Raw genomic sequence first — 14,504 nt, forward strand, 5'->3', positions numbered from 1 at the left:
AATCAGCGCCGCAGGAGCTCGGCAGCTCCGCCCCCTCCCCGCGGCGCCATTGCTGCCGGCGCTGCCCGCGCTGGGCTCTGCCTCGGCTCTGCTCTGCCTGCGCCAGGTGGGGAGAGGGCAGCGCTGGGGCCGGGGGGAGCGGAGCCCCCGGGGACGGGGGTCGGGAGGGGTCGGTGCAGGATGTGCGGCAGCAGTGGGTGGGTGTGGGGCAGGCTCCGTGCGGCTGTGCTGTGGGTGAGGGTGGGAGTGGGCAGCGCAGGGGCTGTGAGAGGCTGCGTGGGGCCGTGGGGAGCTGCGTGGGGCCGTGGAGCTGCGTGGGGCCGTGGCCGGGCTGTGGGGAGCTATGGGGAGCTGCGTGGGTGTGTGGCGCTGGGGGCGGTGTGGGAGCTGTGCGGGTGGGGTGCGGGTGGGGCCGGCAGAGGTGTGCAGGGTGGGGGTGTGCGGTGCCGTGGGAGGGCTGTGTGCGGCTGTGGGGGCGCGGGTGGGGCCGGGCAGGGGTGGGCGTGTGGGGGGCTCCTGGTGCCGCTCTGCCGCTCGCTGTCGCTGCTCGGGGCGGCTGCAGGCGCCCTGTGGCCGCTGCTGTGTGAGCGAGCGGAGCCCACGGGTGGGCTGCGGGGGCTGCCCTGGCGCTGTGTGCCTGGCCCTGGCCCCTCTGCTGCCTGCTGGGCTGGCGGCAGCGCTGAGGTGGGAGCGGCGCCGTGGGGGCTGGTGTGGGCAGGAGAGGTGGCGGTGAGCGTGGGGCTGGCTTGCGGCAGAGGCTGCCGTGGGGGCTTCGTGTCCGCGGCGAGCCCTGGGGGCTTGGGGGCTTGGTGGCGGCAGGGGCCGGGCGGCTGCGGTGCTGCAGGGCAGCGCTGGGCTGAGGGGCGGGGGGGGGAGCCCGGGGCGGGCCGTGGGCTGGCTTTGGTGGGGGTGTCAGGCGTGGGTGCTGTGGCCGTGGGGAGCTGAGCTTGGGAGCGCCTGGGGCCGGTGGCAGCTGTGGGGCGGTTTGGCTGTGCTGGGGGCGGTGGCATCGGAGCCCTCTGTGCCCCCAGAGCCTTGCTGTGGGGGTGTGGTGTGCCCAGCCCTGTGCTGCCAGCACTGCCTTGAGTGCCCCCAGCCCCCTGCCTGTGTCTGGGGACCTTCTAATTGCAGGATGCCCTCACCCCCCCTTCCCCCTGTGCTGCTCCACAGGAGGTTCCAGATTTCCCCCTGAGGATGACCTTCTGGTTTTGGGGGACTCTTTTCCACCAAGTGTTAAGCTCCAGGATGCTTCAGCAGCAGGAGCTCGAAGTGGACCTAAAACTGCTTCTCAGGAACTGTAACATTTTCCACTGGACTCCAAAATGGTCTTGGGGGACCCTGGAATGGGTCCTGGCAGTCCAATTGTTTCCCCAGGATGCCCCAGTAGAGCCCAGGACCCTAAAATGGTCCCTAAGGAACCTCATATAGCAACCTGGGACCCCAAAATGCTTTTCCAAGATCCTTTAGTTTCCCTCCTGGTACTTCAGAATTGTCCCTGGGAACCTCAAAATAGTCCCCCTGGATCCCCAGAGTGACCCCTGGGCTCCCCAAGTACCCCCAGGGCTTGTGGGGTGATTTCTTGCAGTTGTTTTTGGGTGAGGGGCAGCTATGGAAGGTGGCAGCTGTGGTCCCAGCTGTCCCTGCAGACTCTTTCCAGGCTGCATTTGCCCAGAGCTGCTCTTTTGCCATCCTGCCCAGGGTGGGCACCCCCCAGCCCTGTGCCAGGAGTCCTGGGGTGGCTAACGTGAGGGTTAGGGTCAGCACTTCAATCCCCAGCACCCAGGCTGCCATCCCTGGACATGGCTTTACTCAGGGTCCCCAGCTGAGTAGCATCCCCATGGCTGCTCAGCACCTGCTGGTTGGGCTCTTTGGCTTTGCCAAGGGGCAGGGGCGCTTCCATCTGCACTTGGCAGTGACTGAGGCACAGGTCTGGGCTGGGCACAGCTGGGCTGGTGCTGCCAGGGGCTGTTGGCTCAGCCTGGCTTCAGCCCAAGCAGGGCCCTGGAGCCTCCCCAGACTCCTTCCTGCAGCCCTTGGCAGCACATCTCTGCAGCTCTCCTCTGCCAGAGGTGCCAGAGGCATCCTTGGGGGGGTAGCACCTGAGTGGTTCCCCCTGAGTACTTTACAGGACCCTGCAGTGCTGTGCCAGGGCCATCTGGGCAGGTGCCTCACACACCCCCTGGCAGGGTCAGGCCCTTGTTGGCCAAGAGTCCTGCTGCTGCTCTGGGCCACCTCTGCCCAGGGCACTGCTGGCAGCTGGTGCTGCTGGGCAAGGCCAGGCCTGTCTTGGCAATAAATAAAAGGTCCATGAGGTAGGGAAGTTACAAAGGTAGAGGGAAGTGGAAGCAAGATACAAAATATGTAAATATACAACCAGATTGGGTGGCAGTGGGTTTTGTCTGCCTCGTGGTGATGATGGGCATGTGGTAAGACAAAGAGCAGCAGGAAAGCAGGGACAGTGATGCTGATAGGAAGTTCATCTGATTCTATGGATCTTAGACAGGAAAGGAGAGTTGGGCTAAACCACCATCACCTGTTAGTGTTCGGACCCACCCCTGGGGAGTGGTCAAGACCACCTGGAGTCAGGTTCAAGATAACTTCTCCAGGAGGGTTAACTTTGTACATTCCACCCCTTGGTTAGACCATTTCTACCTTCCTACAGACAGTCTCCTTTTGCCAAAGATAGGAAAATGTGTCCATGGATTAAGAGTTCTTAAATTCTTTCTTGGTCGGGTGCAGGTTGGTGAGGTGTGAGCAGGACAGGAACATGGAGGAACAATCAGGGAAACAGGAACAGTTCTTGTGGGAAACTCAGGAACAAAGTCTTTTCTGGAAGGAAACATCAGGAATGGTCTTTCACTGTAGGGCATCAGGGAAACAGGTGTAGGTGAGATGGTTGTAGACATCCTCCGGAGGGAAATCAGGAACAGTCTTTTGTTGTAGGGCATCAGGGAAACAGGTGTAGGTGAGATGGTTGTAGACATCCTCCGGAGGGAAATCAGGAACAGTCTTTCGCTGTAGGGCATCAGGGAAACAGGTGCAGGGTTCTGTTGGACGCCTTGTTGTGATGCTGTAGACCAGGGGTCCTCAAACTACAGCCCACAGGCTGGATACAGCCCTTCAGGGTCCTCAGTCTGGCTTGCTGGTATTTACAGAACACACACACACCACAACCCCCTGCCACTGGGGGTTGGGGGGGAAACCAAGCAGCCACTTCCTGCCACTTAATCTGCTTGCTGGCCTCCGCAGCCCCCAAGCACCTGCTGGGACTGGGTTACAACCAAACTGTAGTCCAGCCTCTGACACTGCTGGGCTGGAACCAAACTATAGTCTGGCCCCTGACAATGTCTGTGGGACAGTGAACCGGCCCCCTGTTTAAAAAGTAGGAGGACCCCTGCTGTAGACTTTCTCTGGATTGCTGCTTGTGTGATGTGGTTTCTGTTGGACACCTTGTTGTGATGATGTAGACTTTCTCTGGATTGCTGCTTGGATGTGCTGTGGTGATGGTGTAACTAGAAAAGGAACTTGTAACCACTTGTAACTAAAGTACAATTATTGCACAGCTGTTATCCAATTATTATACAACTCTGATACAAGATTACATGGAACCAACTCAGATTTAGACCTTTTCAGCTAGAGTGAGGTTTCTCTGTGGAACACTCTCAATAGTACCAGTTTCGAGCATTACCCAGCATGTGTGACCAGCTCCTCCATCTCAGCAGCTCAAGAGCCAGGCTAAAAGAGATTGCCCATTTGCTCTGGCATACTCCTGCTGTGTTTGCCTGATTTCCTTTCTCGGCATAGATGTGATCATCACCACCTTGCTATCAGATCCATTCCCATCTGGTGAATATTGCTGAGGGCATCCCTAGAGCTTCCTTCCACTGGATCTGTGTCTGGGAGAGGTCTCATCTTTTGTAACTTGTTTCTACGAGTTGTGATAGATGCAAGAGAGATTGCTCAGAGATGCTTATCTCTGGGGACAGGACCACCCCATCGTGGCCTGCCAGGCCATTCTGGTTTGGTGAGTTCTGCCGGGCCATCACTGTGCCTGGGGGGAACCTTTCTGAGAACCTCTGCAGTGGCATCCACTGCAGTGGCAGATGCCGGGTGGGCCACTCCTCCCCCTGCTTATCTCTTTCCCAAAAGTCTTAATGGCTGTGGCCAGACATGGTTGCCAGGTGGTCCAGGCTAGGACCACAATGAAGACTCCCTGAATCAAGTTTAAACACAATGAAGAAACTGCTAGGAAGTACCATTTATCCCCCAAAATATCTGGACTTTCTATTTCCCAGCACACATTCTCAGAGCTGTTCCATGTTTCAGAGGCATTCCCAGAACTGGTTAAGTTTCCAACAGGATCCATTGGTGTGCTAGTTTGAAGCCAGCTAGAATGTTTTGGTGAAAAGAACTAGATTACAGCTGTGAAAGGAAAAAGTGGTGATGTCTACTTCACTCATAGGCTTTCTGAGATGTATAGGAATAAAAGCAAAACATAGATAAGGGAGTCTTCTCTTCTGCTGGGGAACTGACTGAGCTGCATCTTTTTCTAACCTCACTCTCCATTTTCTTTAATCCGCTTTGCTTCCTAACCCCCTGGCCGAACCTCCATTCTTCCTTGGGACTGGGGTAAGGTTGAGAGGGGCAGGGGGAAGGTGCAGGGGTGGTTGAAAGCCCCTCCTGGGGACTCAGGTTTCTGGGAGGGGAGTTGTGTTTCTATATTACCTTTCATCTTGTCTATTTCTGTCCATAACTGTATATACTGTAAATATCTGCTTGTCTATTGTGCCAGCTGTAAATATAAGCTTCATTGATATTTCCAGAGCTGGCTGAGTCTAATCTGGGTGATTTCCAAAAGTGTGGGGGGTGGGGAACACCCAAACCACCACATCTTTTATTTTGGCACCCCAATGTGGGGCAAATTGATTTTGAGTGATTGTTAATTATCTCTGGGAATCAGAATGAAGCTAATGAAGTTATTTTACTTAGTGGGTGGCTATTGTGTGGCCTATCTTCTGTTTTCTTGTTTATAATTGAATCAAAGCCCAAATTGGTTACCTTTTGTTTAATTCTGAAGAAGATCAAAGCTAAACTTACATCCATTTTTTGGAGCTGGGGGGATGTCATCCTTGGCTATATTGGTTTAATGTCATTGAGTCTTTCGTCAGTAGCATTACAGGGTGTGGTGGTTTGGGTGTTATCCGCCCCCCCACACTTTAGAAGGTACCCCAGCTAACTCAGTCGGACTCTGGGAATATAAATGAAGCTATTTATTTACAGCTATCACAATATACAAGCAGCTATTTACAGTGTATACAGTTATACAGAAATATACAAGGTAAAAATAATACAGAAACACAACTCCCCTCCCAGAAACCTGAGTCCCCAGGAGGGGCTCTCAACCACCCCTGCACCTTCCCCCTGCCCCTCTCAACCTTACCCCAGTCCTAGGAAGAAAAGAGGTTCAGCCAAGAGGTTAAGAAGGAAGGTTAGTGGCAGCGAGGTTAGGAAGATGTAGCTCAGTCTGAAGCCAGAAGCAGAGTGAGAAAATGGCGAAAAGTGTTATCTAATGTTTACTTTCTTGTTCCCATACCTCTCAGCGAGACTGTGAGGGAAGGAGACATAACCATTGTTTTCCTTTCACAGCCAATTATCTACTTTCTCTCACCAAAATATTCTACCCTGCTTCAAACTAGCAGACAGGGGCATTCACCAGTAACATTACAGGAAATGGAAGTATTACATCTGCTACTTTATCTACAGCCTTAATGAGGATAATCCTTCCTAAAACTCAGGCAGACCCTTGTTCAGAATTTTATTCACTTCAAACTGTGGCATTTCTGTTGTGTGTGATTTTAGGTCTGATAATTTTGATTTTCATATTCATTTTGGCATTATGTAAGATAAAAATGAGTGTGATGCCTTTAAGAAGTAAAAAGAAGGTACCTGTGTTCCAGGCGAAAGATAAACAATGTACTAGTGTAAATCAAAACAATGATAACTCGGGGACACAGCAAGGGACTACAACTACACCTCCTCCCCTAGATTCTGGGAAAGCTGTCAGTGTTCCTACCAAGAATGATCACATGGCAGGATGCCTAGGAACACAGGGAAATACCCAAACTCCAGGTGTTCCCTCAACTAGTAACAGTAACTCAGCCAGTTCAATTCCCCAGGCAGCAGAAAAAAAGCCTACCTCCAAGGCAGATTTGAACTCACAGGACTCAGGCCAGTTCCCTGGTAATTCAAACCCACCAGTGGACTCGTCGAAGTCTGTCTCAGTGCAGGCCATCTTGGCACCTGCCAAAGCAAAAGCTAAGACAAGACATTTGACAAAGAGTGATTCAAAAGAGGACCTAGGAGGGGGGACTTCTGGTGCACAAGAGTGTATAGGGTTAACACTCCAGGGGGAGTAACCCTGAACCTGGCCCTAGGGGTCTTGACCCCTCCCCAGGGGTGAGTCACACCTCCAGGTGATGGCTAGCCCACTCCCCCCCCCCCGCCTCCTGTCCCATAAAAACCCATAAAAACAGGGGACGTCCTGTTCATCTCTCTTGCTCTGAACCACTCTCTCCACAGATTTCCCTGCATCGATTATGCCACCATTGCCAGCTGTTTTACCACGTGGCCAGCACCCACGAGGCAGACAAAGCTACCATCACAAACTTGGGTTGTATTTATACATTTTGTATTTTGCTGTTTTCCCTTCCCTACCCTTTGTAAACTTCCCAGCCTCAGATACCCTTCTAAGTTATTGTTAAACTGTTCCTTTTAACTTCCAAATCTAGTGAGATTGATTTATTGGGGTGTGCTTACCTTTTTCCTCTCTACTTCTAACTCCCTTCTTTTGGGAAGGGAGAGAGGAGAGGGAAGGGCACTCTACAAATTGTTGTTGGTTCTATCAAATTTATTAGAGTCTCTGGGAATTTAAATTAGAACTGTAGACAATTTATTTGGTGTCTCAATGTGGGGCTAGGTAGAAAGAATTATTTCAGATTTGGAAGTTAAAAAATGGATGTTATAAGAGTCTTGATACACCATCTTTCAAGCGCTGGATGCTGGCATGTGTCGATTCTGGGTGGTCAGACAGGTTCATGCAACACACACCCTTGAAGTCTTCACACCCATTGTGCTAGAGGCAGAGGATCGATGGCAGTCCTGTTTTGCAAAGTTGCATGTTGAATGCTGTCAATGTCTAATAGTAAACCCAACAGAGCTTTGCTAGTAGCATTAGTGTAACAAGCCAATAACCACGCTTATCTAACAACCCCAGAACTTTTCCCACTGCTACCCCTGGTGCTAGGAAAGTGGCAGTGAATCGCTATTCAAAAGACCAAAGATCCAGACGATCGTCACAATCATGGAAGAGTGCATGTGTATAAATTGTAAGAGCCCTAATGCGCTCCTGGTTTTCATTTTGCTTTTCTAGTTGCCCAATATTCTTTCTCTAACTCCCACCATTCTGGACTCACCCTATAGTTTTCAGGAATTTTGATGTTTTCACCGCACTCCGGTGCTATGATCTGCGTCTGTTGTCTATTATGCTTAAGAGCTACTAACTTTAGAATACAAGATAAAAGATATGCCCTATAACTTACTTCTGGGCTTTCTATTAAGCTTAGTGCATTTGTTAAATGCTGTTGCACTGCAAATACCCTTGGAACATTAGCATTATTTTCTGCTCCTGGCAGTTCTGATAAAGGTCTTCCCAGGAAGGCCTCAAAATACCGTTCCACTGTCCAACTTTCTATGTGATTTTGACAAACTGGACAGTGCCAGTGCAAATCCTGATCAAACCTATTTACACCTCTCCACCCTTTGTAACTGCAGTGCCTACAGTGTAACAGTATCCACGTCCGACAAGTAGACCTGTGAGTATTGCAGCACTGCTTTAGTTGTTGTTTCTGGCTCTCCGTAAACTCCCTACTTCTTACTGCGTTAAAGGAAGCTTGTTCATCTGGCAGGTGATGTAGGGTGTCGATGTTATCTGGATGTAAAATCTGAAGCCATGGCCATAAAGTTTGTGTGAACTGATATAAGACTCTTGTTCCCTCCCTGCTCACTCCTGATTTTTCCTGTCTATCTATGGTCGGATCCACTTTGCCAGCAGCCAGCAAGGTGTCTCATGACCTGTGGAGACACAAGCATAGCCTCTTCCCCAGATTAGCAACTGATATGGTCCCTGCCAAGTGTTAAGTTCTGGTCAAAAGATTTTGACATTAATGTGACTTTTTGACATTAATGTGACTGATTCCTGTCTCTGTGTGATTCCACTGGTGGGTCCTGTTCTTCTCCTCAAACATTCAGCCAGTTAAGAACAAACAGAGTCTTCCCTAGGATTTCATGTGGAGACCCTGTCTCCCCCTGTTTTTGTATGACTGAAAGCTGTCTTTTCAAGTCTTGACAGGCATGTTCCACTATTGCTTGTCCCGTTGTGTTGTACGGTGCTCTGAAGACATGTTTGATGTTCCAGTCTTCACAGAAGCGTCATATCGAGTCGGATCTATTAGCTGGGCTGTTATCTGTTTTTATTTCTTTGGGGACTCCCATCACAGCAGATGCCTGCAGCATGTGTTGTCATACTGCTTTTGCTGAAGTGGATGTGTGTGTTGTAGCCCACATTGTATGTGAACAGGTATCCACAGAGACATGAATTTATTTCAGCCGACCAAAGGGGTCATACTCAGTTACATCTGTCTGCCAAATTTGTCAGGGTTGTAGGCCTCAAGGGCTCACCCCCTCTGATTGTACAGTAGGCACACAAGCACAATCAGGGCAAGCTGCAACAGTTGCTCTCGCCTCTGCTAAGGATGTGCTGAATCCTTGTATCGTGACTGGTGGTTGATGAAATCGCACGTGATTTCCTTGCTTCTTGTAATTTACGTGTCTTATCCGCGTCTTCGGCGTTGGTGACGATCCTGTCGGCTCATGCATTACCTTCTGCCAGTCCTCCAGGTAACGTCGTATGGCTTTTGATGTGCGATAGGAACACTTGGCCTGCTCTTTGCTGTAATGCTGCCCAGAGGCAGCAGAATGCCTTGTTATAAATGAGGCTAGTTGAAATCTGAGTTTGGGGTAAAATGCAGTGAGGCAGATTTAAAAGTTATTAAATAATTTATTAATATACACAAAATAATTCCCCCAAACTTATTTACAACTCTCCACACCAGTCTTTTGATGCGGTTAAGCAGAACTATTTCACAGAATGTCTCTATACAATGGAATTTTGAAGAGATTTCAGAAAATGTCTTTAATAGAGAGTCTGGCAGCTCCATTCAGCGCTTGTGAGGTCGATTAAAATCCTTTAGCAGCCTGAACAAAGAATGAAGAATACTCACTAGTCCTAATGTCCGTGGTGCAAAACATAGGCAGGAAAATATTCAACAGAAGTCCTGTGGCAAATTCCACATGGGCTGCAAAGTGGAATCAGCTGCTGGCTGAGGTGGCTTGAGGCGGCTGAGGCAATGGCTGAGGTGACGGGCGGGTGAATGGCAGGTCAGCGAGGAATGAACGAGCATGCAAGCCCCTTTTTCACCTGTTCACCCCCATTTATAGGGTAATGGCCGAGGCTAATGGTCTCATTGGCCACACAATCACCCTATCACCTCTGTCAATCACCCAAGTAGACCCCAAAATGGAAGAACCCACAAGCTGTTGTCTTCCAAAAATGGGGGGCGCATACGCCTTTCATGCGACAGGGGCGTGGTCCCCATGAAACCCCTCTCAGGCAACCAGACTAAACCAGACAGGGTTGCCTGGGTTTCTTTGTCCTGTTTTCCCGCCTCTGGCTGCAATGCAGACAGGCAGGTAAATAAGACAGGACATGCTTAAGCCCATTTTATGTCCTTTGGGACTATTCAGCACACGCCTGGAACAACTTTGGGTTATTCCCATGTCCAATTAGTGCTCTGTGCATTTGCTGCACCACTCCAACTGTACACTGCGAGTCACAAACAATATTGATGTCTTCCTCAGGCCAGTGCTGTAATACTGCTATCACTGCTTCCAGGTCTAGCAGTCTCACTGAACCTTCTGTGATTAAGATAAGCAATTTCCAGGTACCTGACTCTCTCCATGTATATCCAGCTTTCCCAGACTTGCTGCTGGCGTCTGTGAAAATGGTAGGCCCAAGCAATGGACGATCCGAAACACAAGACTCTTCTTCCATGTTGATGGTAGTTTTAAAGAGTGGATGTTGAGGGTAGTGATTGTCCAACTGCATTCTGACAGCTGTCACTGCGGTGGCAAAAGTGGAACTCTGTTGACACATATGAGGCACAAGGTCCATGGCAATATGCAACACCACTGTGTCTGGAGTTCTTCCTAAGATGGTAACCAGATTCTTGGTTCCCTTTAATATTAGTATAGCACTGGCTATCAGTTCCTGTGGTAATTGATGCCTTCTCCCTGTTTGCTAGAAACACCCATTCTAAAATTGCCAACGAGTCTCAGAGCTCTGGCCTCCCCTGTGCCAAAATGTCAGCAACTTCCTTGTCTTTGTTGTAAACAAAGTGGTGCCTCTGGGGTTATTCTACCTGCAAAACCATTTGCTGTTTTTTTCGAGGTGATGTCTAAAGCCTGTCTGGCCTCTTTAGATAGATGCCTTTCTTCCTGTGGAGCTGTGCTCCCACAGAGCATTTCAAAGAGCGATTCCATGTCTGTATTTGTAATCCCACACAAATTTCTAACCCATTGGATGTCCCAAATCAATTTCTGAACACTGTTTACAGTTTTTATTTCAGATTGGATGTGTAACTTCTGTGGGCGCACCACCATTGACATTAACATCATCCCCAGATATTTCCATGGAGATGTTCGCTGGATCTTTTTGGGTGCCACTACAAGTCCCCATTTTTCCAGAATCTGCAACAAACAGGTGTAGGTATTCTGCTGCATAGAATCCTCAGAGCACACTAATATATCATCCATGTAGTGGTATGTTATGACCCCTGGGTATGTTGGTTAAACTTGATAACGAGGTCCACATACCGTTGGCAGATGGTTGGCGAATTCTTCATGCCTTGCGGCAATGCAGTCCATTGGTAGCACTTTGCTGGCACAGCCTGATTAATAGATGGCTCTGTAAATGCACATTTCTCATGGTTGGCAGGATGCAAGGGATTGTACAAAAACAGTCTTTAGGATCTCATGACCACATCCCATCCTTCTGGCAGCATGGTTGGTGAGGGCAGTCCTGGCTGCAAGGTTGCCATGTCCTGCATTACTGCATTTATTGCTCTCAGGTCCTGTAGCAGCCTCCATTTCCTGGACTTCTTCTGAATAGTGGACACTGGAGAGTTCCAGGGACTAGTCGATGGTACCAAGTGACCTGCTTCCAGCTGTTCTTGAACCAGGGTTTCTAAATGAGCAAGCTTCTCAGTGGTTAGCAGCCATTGCTTTACCCAGACCGGGGTCTCATTGTTCCATGTGAGTTTCGTGGTCAGGCATGTGTTCTTTGCAATTGCTGCTAGTGAAAAGGTGTCTGTATCAGACAACCCCATTGACTCAGGACATCATGTCCTAAGAGCCAAATTGTGGTATTCAGCATGTAGGGTTTTACCTGTGCTACAAGGCCTTCTTGTTCATCTTGGATCGTGACAAAGTCTTGACTGATCTTTGTTGGAGAGGCTCCGCCAATCCCCATCACGACATTGGTCACATTGTCCCAAACCCACTCCGTGGACCATGCAGCTCAAGGGATGATGGTGACATCTGCACCTGAGTCCAGTAGCATTTTGGTGTTTTTCAGTTGCCTTCCATCTTTTCCAGTGATAGTGACTTTGCGCATTGGTTTCTTGTCTGAAAGTTCTTGTGTGAAAGCAACAAGAACCAGAGGAGACGAACCCTTGTGAGCTCCATTCCTGTTTTCCTGGTTTTGGCACTGATGACTTAAAAGGAACCAGCTGGGCAATTCTGCTTCCTTGTTTGAGGGTTAACAGAGGGGACAAAACTTGAGTCATTATGCCTATTGGTCCAGTGTAATCTGCGTCAACAACTCCAGGTAATGCCAGTATGCCTTGCCTTGTTGTGGAAGATCTCCCTAGCAGCAACGCACTTAGGCCATGCCCTAATGACCCTGTGGCTGTTGAAGGAACAACATGGACTCGCTTGTCTGTTATTGTGACATCCTCTCCCATGGCCAGGTTGAGTCCAACACTTCCTCTTGTGGCTGCCATGAGTCCATCGAGGCAGCTGCTGCAGTCGGGTACTTGGCTGTCTTTGCACCCCCGACACGGGCGCTGTTCAGCAGGTTTCCCTGGAGCGGGATTCCATCTCTCTTGAATCTTAAACGACATTCTGCAGCTCGATGACCATACTTACCACACCTTTGACAGGTCCCAAGAAAGGAGTCGTCTCCCCCATTTCTTTGATTTTTGATGAGGGGACAATGTCGCCTCAGGTGTCCACTCTGGCCACACTGGAAACAGACGGCTTGCTTGGGACCCTTATCAGCTTTTCTGCATGCTCTTGGTGATTTCAATGCCACTGCCATGGCCCTTGCATGTAATCTGGCCTTTTCTTTCTCCTCCAGCCATGGCACTCTGGAACATGCCTCAATCATTTGAGACATGGTCGCTTCTCTGGGAAGAGAAGCGAGGACTTGTTGACACCTTGCATTGGTGTTCTGAAAGACCAAGTCCTTTCCCACTGCTGATTTTGTGTCAGGGTCCAAGTTTGGTGCAGCATCAAGCGCTTCTTGTAAACAATCGACAAATCTGGCATATGGCTAATTTTCTGCTTGCCTAACACAGGCGTAGGGATATGCAGGTCTTCCTGTTTGTGGAACCTCTTTGAAAGGTGCCAAGGTTAATGCCTGAGCCTGTTGGATAATTTGAGGATGCATTGCAGCCTGTGTTGCTCCATCTTTGAACTGCCCAGACGCCATTAACTGATCAAGGGAGGCGTATCACAGGGGGTCATCTGCGGGGTTGTTTAATTTGTTCAGTATGGCCACCTCACAGTTGTCTCACCACTTGCCTTTAAAAACCACGAAGGCAGATGTGCTAGTTTGAAGCAGGCTAGAATGTTTTGGTGAGAGAAACTAGATGATAGGCTATGAAAGGAAAACATGGTTGTGTCTCTTCTCTCACAGTCTCGGTGAGGACTGTGGGAACAAGAAGTAAACATTAGATAACATTCTCCATTTTGTTCTCTCTCTGCTTTTGGCTTCACACTGAGCAACATCTCATTAACCTCGCTGCCACTAACTTCCTTCTTAACCTCTTGGCTGCACCTCTATTCTTTCTCAGGATTGGGGTAAGGTTGAGAGGGGCAGGGGGAAGTGCAGGGGTGGTTGAGAACCCCTCCTGGGGACTCAGGTTTCTGGGAGGGGAGTTGTGCTTCTGTATTACTTTTCCTTTGTATATTTCTGTATATAACTGTATATGTTGTAAATATCTGCTTGTATATTGTGCTGCTGTAAATAAATAGTTTTCATTTATATTCCCAGAGTCCGTCTGAGTTAGCTGGGGCATTTCCAAAAAGTGTGGGGGGCAGGTTACAGCCTAAACCACCACATCTTTTATTTGGTTTCCCCAACGTGGGGCAATCTCATTTGAGTGACTGTTAATTAAATCTGGGAATCAAAATGAAGCTAGTAAAGCAGCTATTGTATTTGTTTGGAGCGTTACTCTGGTCTGGTTTCGTTTTTTTTGGCATTTAATTGGATAAAAGCTCAAATTGTTGCTTATTTTATTGATTTAGCTTATAAGAAGGCTAAAGCTAAAGTTTCAGATGTGTTTTGGTCTTGGGGTGATTTTATTCTTGGTTATGCTGGTCTCTTCCAACCTGGTTGATTCTATGATTAATGTCACTGAAAATATTTCTAGTAACATTACAGGAGCACTTATCAATAATATCACAAGCAACCAAAACACTGCTTTAGCCACAGCTCTCATGCAAGTAATTCAATCCAAAACTGGGGTTCCAGACGTTTGTTTAGGAAGCTGCTCATGTAAAACTGTGTTGCTATTATCAATTTTTAATCTATGTCTTATGGGTTTAATTTTCATATTACGTTTTGCACTATGTGTGAAAAATTCAAATGTAGTGCAAAAATTAAAAGCTAAAAAGGTGTCTGTTCTGAAAGCAAATGGGAAAGTGTCTCAAATTCCTTCCCCACAGCCAGTCTCTATACCCCCCTCTCCAGATTCTGGGAACACTGCCAATGTTCCCGGTGGGAATGTAAACAATAACAATCAGCTGGGTTTGGCAGGAGTCCCAGGAGTACAGGGTCAAAATCAGAATGTTCCTGAAAACACCAGCTCAGCCAGTTTGAATTCCCAGCCAGCCGACCAGAATGCTGTTAGATCTAAGGCAGATCTGAACTCACAGACCCCAGGTCAGACCCCCAATGATTCAAACCCTCCAGCCTGGTTCAGCAAGAGAGCAGGACCAAGGCTAGCTCAGCTGAAACGCGCTTTCTCGAAGTCTTTTTTCTCCTCCATTTTGAGGCTCTCTCGACCCGAGGAGCCCAGAAGGGGGTAGGGAGCGGCAGGCGCTAA

At 49.1% G+C, this 14,504-nt stretch overlaps 1 protein-coding gene across 1 annotated transcript in view; it reads left to right on the forward strand.

Annotated features, from left to right (window-relative positions):
* Nucleotides 1–39: 39 nt before the first annotated feature.
* Nucleotides 40–14,504, forward strand: part of LOC135174497 (zinc finger protein 501-like) — a 34,385-nt gene continuing 19,920 nt past the window's right edge. Inside the window, exon 1 of the mRNA XM_064141746.1 lies at nucleotides 40–106. The gene's annotated coding sequence lies outside the window, so the exon portion shown is untranslated. The remainder of the gene's footprint in view (nucleotides 107–14,504) is intronic.

Source organism: Pogoniulus pusillus, unplaced genomic scaffold (genome assembly GCF_015220805.1).
Source record: "Pogoniulus pusillus isolate bPogPus1 unplaced genomic scaffold, bPogPus1.pri scaffold_69_arrow_ctg1, whole genome shotgun sequence".
Taxonomy (NCBI): domain Eukaryota; kingdom Metazoa; phylum Chordata; class Aves; order Piciformes; family Lybiidae; genus Pogoniulus; species Pogoniulus pusillus.